An 11,758-nucleotide genomic window follows, 5' to 3' on the forward strand; every position below is an offset into this window, starting at 1 on the left:
GGTGCTCCTGCCTGTTGTGGTTGAGGATCTCTGAACTCGTCCCCATTGGCAGGAACATACTCCGGGTTGATTAAATACCCAAAGAGTGGAGTATGCCTGGGACGGAGCTCAGGTTTGCTCCTCGCGCTCGATGTCCTGCACTGAGCGAAGATACGTTTGTTCACACTCTCCACGTATCTGATCGGGCGGCGCTGAGGTAGATTTGGAGCCACATGGTTCAAGATCATCTGGATGAATCTTGGATACATAATGAACCTCTCACGCGCCACTGCCCGTCTTTGTCTATCGATCTCATAGAAGACCATCTGACTGAAGCTATAACGTTTGTTATAAGTCAGAGCAGTCATCGCTGACTGCATGGTCGCACCCATCCCGTCAGTACCCGCCTTCCTCCCTGACATGCAGACAATCATTACGTGCATGAGGAAGCGCCACTGATCGAGTAGGAAACCCTTCCTTCGTTGTGTATCGCCCAACGGGCCCGAATATCCCATTCGTAAAAACGCTCCATCTCGGAAAGGAGCCACAAAGTCCGTCGGGTCATCCCTGGTCTCATTCCCGAAACATAAAGCCGCCCGGATTTGTTCAGAAGAGAACTGAACTTCTTGATTGTTGACGGTTGCTCGCATAACCGGGGGCTCAACGCGGCAATCGTATTCCACCGTCTGCCAAAAATCCTCAATATTGGATAAGGATATCGGCAGAGTAGTTGTGATCGCGTGGAATATCCGCGAGCGAAGGAGGAAAGTGATGATTTCGCGGTAATCCTCCACACCACTCGCATCTGGGTCTAACGTAATATACATATTATGCCCAGGGAAGAATTGTCTCTGGTTATCTCCCCCGTCATCACCACCAGCACCTCCAGCACCAGCAACAACAGCCATATCTGCAACAAACGAACCAAGTTAGATAAACGTTAAAGCATAACACAAGTTCGCTTGTTACCATGAGCGAAGTTGTGATAAAATCTGTATAGGCGAAGTTAAAGGTGGGGCGAAGTTGGGAACAACTTCGCTTCATCTTTAAGTTCGTCTAATAACTAATACGTAAAAAGGTCCAGGCGAAGTTAATGATAACTTCGCCTCACCACGACATCGCCTCAGGCGAAGTTAAACCTCAGGCGAAGTTGCGGATAACTTCGCCTAATCCTTATGTTCGCCTGAATCTGAAACGGCGACTGATAGGTTTATGAAACAACGTGCAGTTGGTGATTTCGTGATTAAGGAATCCGGAAAACATGATTTTATGGTTATCTAGACGATGAATGTGTGAACGACCACGTTAAAACAAGTTTGAAACCGGGTTTAAGGATCGAACGTCCGAGGTCACTAACCGGGTGTCGAAACAACCTAGGATTAACAACAATGACAAAGATTATTAGCTATGACGACACTACGAACCTTGAATCGATAACGGAAACTGAGAAAAAGAACAAAGATGAAATCGAAAGACAAGTTCGCTGGTTAATCGGATAAGTTCGCTGGTTTTGAAAATTATGAAACTGTTGACCTTAAAAATTCCTTTATATAGGAGCGGATTTATACAGGCGAAGTTGTGGATAACTTCGCCTAGGGCGAAGTTATTCACAAGTTCGCCGATATACCAAATTTTACAAAATCAACCCCTATAATTTGACCAATTTGCAATTAAGTTTTAAAAACTTCCCTTTAAGAATTAAATGACACGATCAAGTCCAAGTAACCAGTTATAAAATCATAAAACTACCTAAGTACGAAAAACTTTTAAAAATTAAAGTACAAGGGATCAAATTTCAGTCTCGACAGGGACTACTACGTTTTAGAAAAGATCCGAACAGGAATCATACTAACTACGTGACTGTCACATGGATCCGTGTTTAGCTGTATTATGACATAAGGAAACAGGTTGTAGGCAGGTAAATAACTTAAGATGGTTTTCATCGTTTCTGTGATACGAGTTAAGTTCAATTAAGCTCAAAAATTAAGTGGGCAACAACTCAGAGATTATGATGTCTCCTATCTATTCTCAAAGCGTATTTGGCTTTCCCCAAGTCACCCCGAATTGACTTCGACCCGTAATGTTTGATTAAGTTGTAAGTATTCTTCGATCTTTAGACTCTGCTTCCCGTTCTCTTTCTTACATCATGATTGACATTTAAAGAATGTCTCAATGACTAATTTTTATTTTTTTTTAACAAACACATAGAGAACAACTGCAAGTCCCAAATCTGGATCACTGCAGTCTCTTGACACGCTTTCTTCACGGGAATCAGAACACTAACAGGCTCGTGTATGACTGGGTAATCGCTTTTCTGCCTATCATTCGGAAAGATATATATGAAGACATGCAGAACTCTTAAGAAGTTTCCACATAAAATCGAGTAGATTTAGTTAGTATCACTTCTACTTTTACGCACCATAAAAAGCTACCATGACATACAATGACTGTTCTTAAGCCTTTTAAGCCTAATAACTTCACTAGTTAAGCACACAGAATCAGTATATCTATCATTTTCCAAGGTTGGATCGATTTTCTGTTAAACATAGCAAACGAACTTCTTACGAAGTAGTAGACTTGAAAAATAATTTCATTTCCCTTAAAGAAAAATTTAACTTTTATCGCCCCGACCAAATCAAAGTCTTCAGGTCAACGGCTATCCCGAAGATCCAATGGATCAGCTGGACCGACCACATACTAGTATGTGTCCTTCTAACTAAGTATGATCGACTAATTTTAAGCGAAAGAATGAAAACTCATCATAAACCGCCCCGGTCACTTTCAGTCGTCTGGTTAATGGCTATCCTCATATTCTACAAGTAGAAATGAGGACCGAACATATCCTAAGACATGTCCATCAAACTGAGGTAACCAACATTGTTCTAAGCGATAGTGACGTTTTTTTTTTTTTTTTTTTTTGATATGCACAAAAAGCATGGTTACTCGGGATTGATCATCCCATTCAACTCAACAAGGTTTTGAAATCTTGATTTGTCAAACGCTTTAGTATATAAATCAGCGAAATTATCAAGCGTATCCACCTTTATTAAGCTCATAACACGTTTTATTAAGTCTTTTAACAGTCAAGACTCTATTCAGGATATAACATGCTGTAGTAACAGCTTCAGCCCAGAACACCACAGGAAGCTTCGAATCAGCCAGCATAGTTCTGGCTCCTTCAATTAACGTTCTGTTCTTCCTTTCAGCCACTCCATTCTGTTGCGGAGTATACGGAGCGCTGTACTGGTGCTCAATCCCTTTCTGAAGGCAGAAGATCTCCATTTCAAAATTCTTGAACTCCGTTCCATTGTCACTCCTGATGAACTTAACCCTTTTATCCATAACGTTCTCAACTTTGGTAATCAAATTCTTCACCATCTGAGCCGTTTCATCTTTTGATTTCAGGAAATATACCCACGAATATCGTGAGTAATCATCAGTAATCACCAAGCAATAAGAAGTACCTCCTAGACTTTTTGCATTCACGGGACCGAAGAGATCCATGTGAAGCAATTCTAGAGTACTGACAATAGAATTGACCTTCTTGGTGTGATGGGATTTCTTGTGCTGCTTTCCCTTCTTGCACGCTAGACATTTGTCTTCAAAGTTGAAACTTTTCAAGGGAACGCCCAGCACAAGTCCATTCTTGACAATGTGGTTCATCTTTCGATGATGAATGTGCCCCATTCTCCTATGCCACAATTCGGACTCTGATTCGCTCGCTTTTGTCATAAGGCATGATTCTTCCGTGGCCATTTCAGTCGACCTCATATCCATAATATACGTATTCCTCTCACGTGGAGCCTTCATCACAATCCACTCCTCTGGTATCTGAAAACCAGGATGCAACACAATCGCCTCATTCTTTGTAAAATGTACGGTGTACTCCTTATCACAGATATGCGACACACTCAGCAGATTGTGCTTCAATTCTTCGACAAAGTTTACTTTTTCTAGAGTCATCTTTCCATTAGACACCGTTCCCATTCCTGTAATCTTGCCTCCACTTTCTCCTGCAAAGCTCACTCTCCCTCCTTGAACAGGTTTCAAATCGTGTAACAAGAATTTGTTACCCGTCATTTGCCGGGAACAGCCGCTATCCACAACCCAAAGATTATTGGCAGCCCTGTTCAACTGTTCCTGCACGATTAAAGCAAAAGATTAGTATCTAGGGACCCAAGACCAATTGGTCTTGGATCTATACATCCCGAACTTTGGCTTTCCAAAGTTAGTCTCTGTATAATTCCTGTAAGTCCTATTAGGATACCTCCTTGTAGATTGATTGTGAGGCCTTCCAAACCTTTGTGAATTAAAAGAATTATAACTTACGGTTTGGTTATTAGCAGTGTAAAACTGAGATTTGTTTCTATGAAAACCTGAATTAGTCACATTTCTGAATTTTGAATGGTTTTCATTTTTAACCGTATTATGATTACCATTAGACTTATTCTCAGTTTTAGTAGGACTCACACCTCTGAATCTCTGCTTCAGAGGGCAATCTGCAACTAGGTGCCCTAATTGATTACACCTAAAACAACACCTTTTTTCAACTTTCTTATCAAAGGTTGTCTTAGATGTTGAGGCTGTATTACTTCCCGTTTGTCTCACATATGGTGGGACATACAGGTTTAGTGGAGACTTCTTTTCAGATGTTTTCTTTTTCTCTCCACTTTTTGGTAATACTTCCTCTTGATTTGTCTCACTCGACTCAGAAGACTTGTCCGAGTTAGATGAGACGGAACTCGGCGCAGAAATTTTAACACTTGCAACAGGCTTACTAACTTCTGGTTCTTTAGTAGTAACTGGAATTGGAACTGTCTGAACAACCTCAAAGTCAACAGATTTCTGATTACTAGGATTAAAAGTGTAATTTTGATTATAAGGTGGTGGAACCTCATGATAACCAATTCCTCCCCTCTTAACAGAGGAACCTTGATCACTAACAAGGTGATCAAGAATAGCAGAGGAATTTCTGAACTGCTCAAGTTTTCTATTCAGTTCCACCACTTTCACATGGTGATCAGCAATCTGTTTTTCTCTTTCAGCTATTAGCTTGGTTTTTTCTTCCAAAACTTCATAGCTTAGATCAATCACTTGTATTTTTTCAGCTAGTTTTGCTTTTAGACTTTTAATATCTTTTTCACAAGCTTTTATTTTAACTTTATAGCTATTTTCTCTTGCTTTAGTAAAGTGATGATCTTCTTTTAAAGTTTTAAACTCAGCATCCAAACTAACATACTGATCAGTTATAGTTGCTAATTGCTCAGACAAGTTTTCACATTTAGAACAAGTAGGTTTAGAACATACCTCGGAGAGTTGGTCTTTAACATCTGCCATGAAAGCTTTTTCTTCTCCTGTAGCCTTCTCACTTCCTGCAGTTTCAACATTCGCCAAATTGGCCTGTTCGAAAGTTTCTTCAGAATGCAGGTTCCAGTTGTATTCACCATCTTCTCTGGAAATCATGGCACTATAATCTTTAGAACCCCCATTATGCTGTGTAGACTTGCCTTGACCACGTTCTACACGCTCATTTCTGCACTCCTTAGCAAAGTGGCCGTTTTGCTGACAGTTGTAGCATCTTACCTTCGTCTTGTCAAACCCTGGCCTTCCACCGACAAACTTTCTTCCGGTCTTTTTCATAAACCGTTTCACTCTTCTCACGATCATAGCCATCTGCCATTGCAGATCCATTTCTTCCAGATCATCAGCATCAATCTGGTCATAGTCTTCATCCAACATAGCTGGATCAACAATCTTCCCCTGAATGTAGTTCTCATAGGAAGCAATAAAAGAAGCATAGAGAGCAAACTGCTCTTCAGCAGATTTGACACTCATAGGCATCTTAGAGTAGTTGTTGCTAGGAATACTTGGAGAGCAACTACTCTTGCTTGCTTGCGGTTTAGAAGCACTAGATCCACCTGCTACAAAGCAAACATCACCATTCGTGTTGACTGACACATGCCCCTCATGTGATGAGTTGGCACCCGACTCTCCCTTCGAGTAGTAGGCAGCTGATTCAGTCTTCGAACCTAAAATAGAGTTGACATTAGCTCCATACATACCTGGATCTTGAACCTGATCCGTAGGTGTCTCCTTTCTAACCATGTTAAGCTCAAAGGTTCGGAGCTTGTTGACTGCCGTTTCCAGATCATATTGGGGAAAGTCTTTGTCTTCCCTCATCAGCACCGTGTACATCTCCCATTTTGGTGGGAGAGCATCAAGAAGCTTCTCAACTATATCTTCTTCTCGGTAAGAAATTGAATAGTTGCTCAGTTCAGTCATCAGATGATAATATCTGGTGATGATATCATCAAGTGATTCGTTTTTCAGATACTTGAAGACTGAGAACTGGGTTTTGAGCAATTTGATCTTCGAAGCACGGATTCCCACATTTCCTTCAAACCGGTTCTCAAGAGCTTCCCAAAGCTCTCTTGCTGTCTTGTACTTTCTAAACGTATGAAGGATCTCTTGTGGAAGAGCCATAGTGATAGCAGCATGAGCCATGCTCTCGGCCTCATACATCTTTTTCTCTTCATCTTCCATTTTGCTGTACTTCTTGATCTGATCACGACCTTCGTACTCCATAGTTGGTGGAATATAACCATCCTGGATGCATACCCACATCTTTGCATCCTGGTACTTGACATATTGTTCGAACCGATCCTTCCATGCAACGAAATCGGTTCCCTTCAGCAACCTTGGTGCTTTTGTAGCTGATCCTGCTTCTACTTCCATCTTTACTAACTCAGAGATGTTAATTGATGACATCTTTCTCGAAAACTAAGAAACCCGAAAAAAATCAAAAAAATTTCTTCTGAAAAGTACTGTAGGCGAAGTTACGGATAACTTCGCTTAGACTTAACTTCGCTGGATCTTTCTTAAATTCGCGTGACTTGGCGAAGTTGAGTATAACTTCGCTTAGGGTAAGCGAACTTAGGAAGTAGGCGAGGTTGTAGAGAACTTCGCTTGAGATAGGCGAACTTGAGAAGGTAGGCGAAGTTGTTGATAACTTCGCTCAACCTTATATCTTCGCCGAAACCCTACGAATAGTGACGGCAACTTCGCCTGATGAACACGAAGTTTCTGCAGATCTGATTTCTGGGTTTTTCGAGGTTTTTGACGGTGTAAAGGGTTGAATACGATGGTAGGAGGTAAGAATGACACAAAAACACAGAAAACACGTCCCGCGAATAGTCGAAACGGGACGATTTCTACACCAGCGTGAATATCCCGAACCACACAATCGAGCCGAAGCTCTGATACCAATTGTAGGTTCCCTGGATGGATCAACACGAGATATCTCGATCTTCGTAGGTGCGGAATCCCTGCGTAGGTCGTTACGAGCGTAGAAGACACGAATAGATCAAACACGATACGATAAACAAACACGTTATATTATAACCGAAACACGTGATATGAATCACTGACTACAAGAAACTCTCTGGTTTACACGTTACACAAGATATCACGATCTATGTCTAATATATTAAACTAGCCGTAACCTAGCATATATATTCACGACAACTTCGCCTGGCATGTTCAGGCGAAGTTGTCCATAACTTAGCTTGACTAACAAGTTCGCCTGATAAGCGAACTTGTCAGTAACTTCGCTTAAACATAAACAAAACACAATTAACATTACAGACTCGATTACAGACACTAGACTATGAACTACTGACATTATGCACCAACATATATATATATATATATAAAATTAAACGAGTAATATAAAATAACCCCATAATACGAACGAAACCTTTAATATCTTACGTGTCGCGCTCTGGTCACCCCCCCCCCCTTCACCCTCTCAAACCATCAGATTGCTTCATTTGTCAATGGAGTTTTTTTATATGTTTGAACCGCTTTGACGGGTATGGGGCTTCTAATGAAACCTGGATAGCCCATGGGTCATAATAACTCATCTTAAAATTTTCCTCTTTCCTCTGCCTGCGAGACCTTGCTCGCACCCACATTATCGCTGATGTGGATTGAAACAGGGAGAAGACTGAGCGAATATCATGGTGGATTGAAAGTCTTTCTCTATTTTCACAATTACAAACCTTACCTTTCCATCAACGATTCCATGGTGCGATTTCATCGCTTCAGCAACACATTAATTGTGCACTAATTTTGAATCCCTTTTTTACAGGCGTCCTTTTTTCTTATTATGCTAATTTCAAATCGAATTCAATAAGTAAGTTGTATCATTTCCACTTATCTATATGTATACCTAAAATTGATTGGCTTTTGTTCTATATTTAAGATCGACTTTTGTTAACTATTCTAGATTCATAGTTCTTTATTAATTAAGTTTTTAGTTAATTTTTTAAGGTTTTATGATATTATTATTATTATTATTATTATTATTGTATATTCAATTTCAGAAGGTTAATTCTGTTAGTGTTCTGATTAGGGTTATTTTTCATTATGCCTTTGTTAGTTATTGAAGATCATTTGAGGTTTATGATCCCGATAACAAACTCATGACTGGATAAGTTGCTGAACTTTACACCCTTCTAAATCATGTACATTTATTATTATTATTATTAGGAATTTTTACATATTTCCCCTTACTAAATACCCTTAATTACATATATCCCCAACCCCAAAAATCAATTACATATTTCCCCTTTTTATATGTGTTAGGAAGGGAAATATGTAAATGCCCCTTATTATTATTATTTGGTATATGATTGGATCGGTTTGTTACAATGAAACTCTAATTGATCTAGAAGAAAGACATCGCTACTATTCATCGATGTTGAAAGATATGATTGCTACAAGTACTATGTTTTACAACTATTAATCTTTGTTTCTATAGGTTTGACCACATCCAGATTCATCTTGATTTTATGTTAGATGCTTTTTACTGATAAACTTCAAAATTGTGATATACAAATTTATGTTTAATTTTAATCATAGGCTTCAAGCTGAAGTGAATTAGGTTTTGTTTGCTTTTAAAGTTAAAGTATCAAATTATTGAATATGGTAGCTTTAATGTTTTGGGCTAAACACCTCAGTAGGGTATACAGGTGAAGTTTGACTTTAATGATCAAACAGTTATTTTTAAAATTTAATTTCTTGCTGATTGGTTTTAATTTACTTAAGTGTGTTCCAGTAAACTTTGGGTTTCATGGTCAAATAATTTCTTTTATGAAGATTGGATATAACTTATTTTAGAGATTTGTAAATTGTTTTGTCTGCTAGATTTATTTGCAGATCATAACTTACTTTAATTTAGATGTTTATTTAATTTGCAACATTTTTGTTTTTTTTTTCCATATTTGTTTGTTTGACTATTGAATTTATATGATTTTGTTTGATAATATATTTTTTAGATAACGATATTGTTGGTGTTTCATACTTCACTTCCAACTCAATATTATTACATGTTTTATTGATTTGTAATTTAAGTATCTAAACTGAACGAAGGAGTTATATGTACTTTTTGCATATAAATAAAGAAATAATATAATTTCACATATTACAAATGGAGAATTGTTCTTGAAACTTGAGTTACGTGCTATTTCTTTGAAGTAGCAATCTTATGGAGTGCCTTGTTACTACACTCAAGGTCGGTTGTTTCTACTCTATATGTAATATGTTTTTATTATGTGCTCTTGGGTATGTGTGTTCCTTTGTATGTTGGTAATATGTAGTTTAAAACTTTTTTTACATTATTCATTTAATAATTGTAGTTTCAAATGTGTGTTTTATCTTCGACGAAGTTTGTCAAAAATGAGCAAATAAAACATTTTTGTGAGACAAGACATGTTTTATGAGACGGGAATGAAGTCTCTATAATTAGGTAAAAAGAAAAGGTATGCAACTTTGTTTTACCTTTGATAATTATTTTTGTTACAACAATAGTATGATCACTACCATAATCTGTTTATCAAAAAACTAAAAAGAAAATAATAACTAGTAGGTAATACCAAATTTTTATTGCAAAAGAATCCCAAATGTTGAAGCATTTGACATGATTAAAAAAATCTTATTTTAAGAACATTGCTGATGTTTTGGGTAGTGAGTAGCTACTTACTGATATTTAATCATCAGATATCAAGCATGTTGAAAACAATGTCAACTCCGGAATAAATATCTTCATACATCAATGCAACAAGTTCAGAAAGTTAAAGTTTAAGGTGTTGATTTCTTTCTTAATTGATGCAGGTTATAAATTATAAACGGTCCAGTATTAACAAGAAGCGTATTTGATTGAAATTCGGTCATAATGGAGGTTACATATTTTGTTTACATTTAGACCAAAATATTTAGCTTCGTCTTTCAGAAAATGGGAAACACTAGGCCGTTGGCATAATGGAATCATTGGTATTCCAAGGCACCTTATCATTACTTTGTTCATGTTCGTTCATATTAAAATAATGGCATGCCTGTCTGCATTCATGTTCGTTCTTTTAAAATCTAAATGAACAGTTTGCAATGGAAATGAACAAGTCTAATACATCACAATTTATTTAGAAAACACATCTAAATTAGTGACTTAAATTTACCTCATTCATTTTAACGAGCCATTTGATTTTCATATTTATATATTTACAATTTCGGGTGAACTTGGTAGCTATGTATTGTACTTTAAGTTGTTTCAATTGTACATTTGGAGTTGGTTTTGTCTTCACGTATGCCTTCGTTATTTGCTCCCCTTTTATTTTGTTATTATGAGACACGTGTGTCGCAGGCTTGATGGTTTCTACCAACTCAGGTTTTTGTTTGGAAACATGTCTTGCTCTACGTTGCTCCAAATCTTTATTAATTCTTCAGCTAGGAGGATGTTCACGACACCATCACTAGTGCCACGACTAGTTGTGGATGACTCATCTCTCTCTATCTCTATATATATATATCCTATTCTGTCAACCACAATAAGCGCCAGTTGCCGCCATTACTTAACTCTGGCCTCTGCCGCCAGCTTTCTTCTTTAATTAAGCAAAACCATCATGTAATCCAAGTTCAATGGCTGTAATCAATCAAAACTATCTGTTATAGAAATTACCACATTATTATCATCTTCTATTTCTATGTTCGTTCTTCAATCCTATGCCGAATCACATCTGCAACCTTTAACCCGATCTCTGCTTCTTCATCTCCAAGCATCGACTAGCTGGATCTACGGTTTGTGTAAACCTTAATTGAGATGATGATGGTACATGGTGGTTGGCCACCGACAAAGACCTTCAAACCTGGTTGCTAAACAGAGGCGTCAGTGGTTAGGTGGTGGCGGTTTGATGTTTGTATTATGGTGGTGTCGGCCATGGCTGCTTGGTGGTAGAGGAGTTGTGATGGTTTTCATTTTAAATGTGAACTATACTTTTATGTTATTGTTGATTGGTATTGTTGTGGTAGAGGAGTTGTGCTGTAACATTCGTCATTTCCGGTCCTTTTTGTATTTGTATTTGTATCAAAACCCGACCCGATTTGTAAACCGAATCTTTCGATAATATAAAATAATGGTTTTTTATGTTTCATAATCATCTCTTACTTTTCGGATTTCGAAAACACCTTTTAACGGTCTTTAAAACGCTTAAAACGCCTCGAAAACGACCCGAAACAACTCTCGAAGCAAACTGGATCAGGCCACCCCACCCCTGACCACGCCGCGCCACGCGGCCAAGGGAGGAAGGCTGGTCGCATGGCGCCTAGCCCCTCCAGTTCACATAATCCGGATTTTAACTACTTGTTTGTATTATTTGACTTGTTTAAACCTTTTTAAACACATACAAATCTTGATATAAACCATGGAAAATAAATTTGACCACTA

This window comes from Bidens hawaiensis, unplaced genomic scaffold, assembly GCF_021521415.1.
Source record: "Bidens hawaiensis isolate Kalapana, Puna unplaced genomic scaffold, B.hawaiensis_p1.1 tig00001336_1, whole genome shotgun sequence".
Lineage (NCBI taxonomy): Eukaryota > Viridiplantae > Streptophyta > Magnoliopsida > Asterales > Asteraceae > Bidens > Bidens hawaiensis.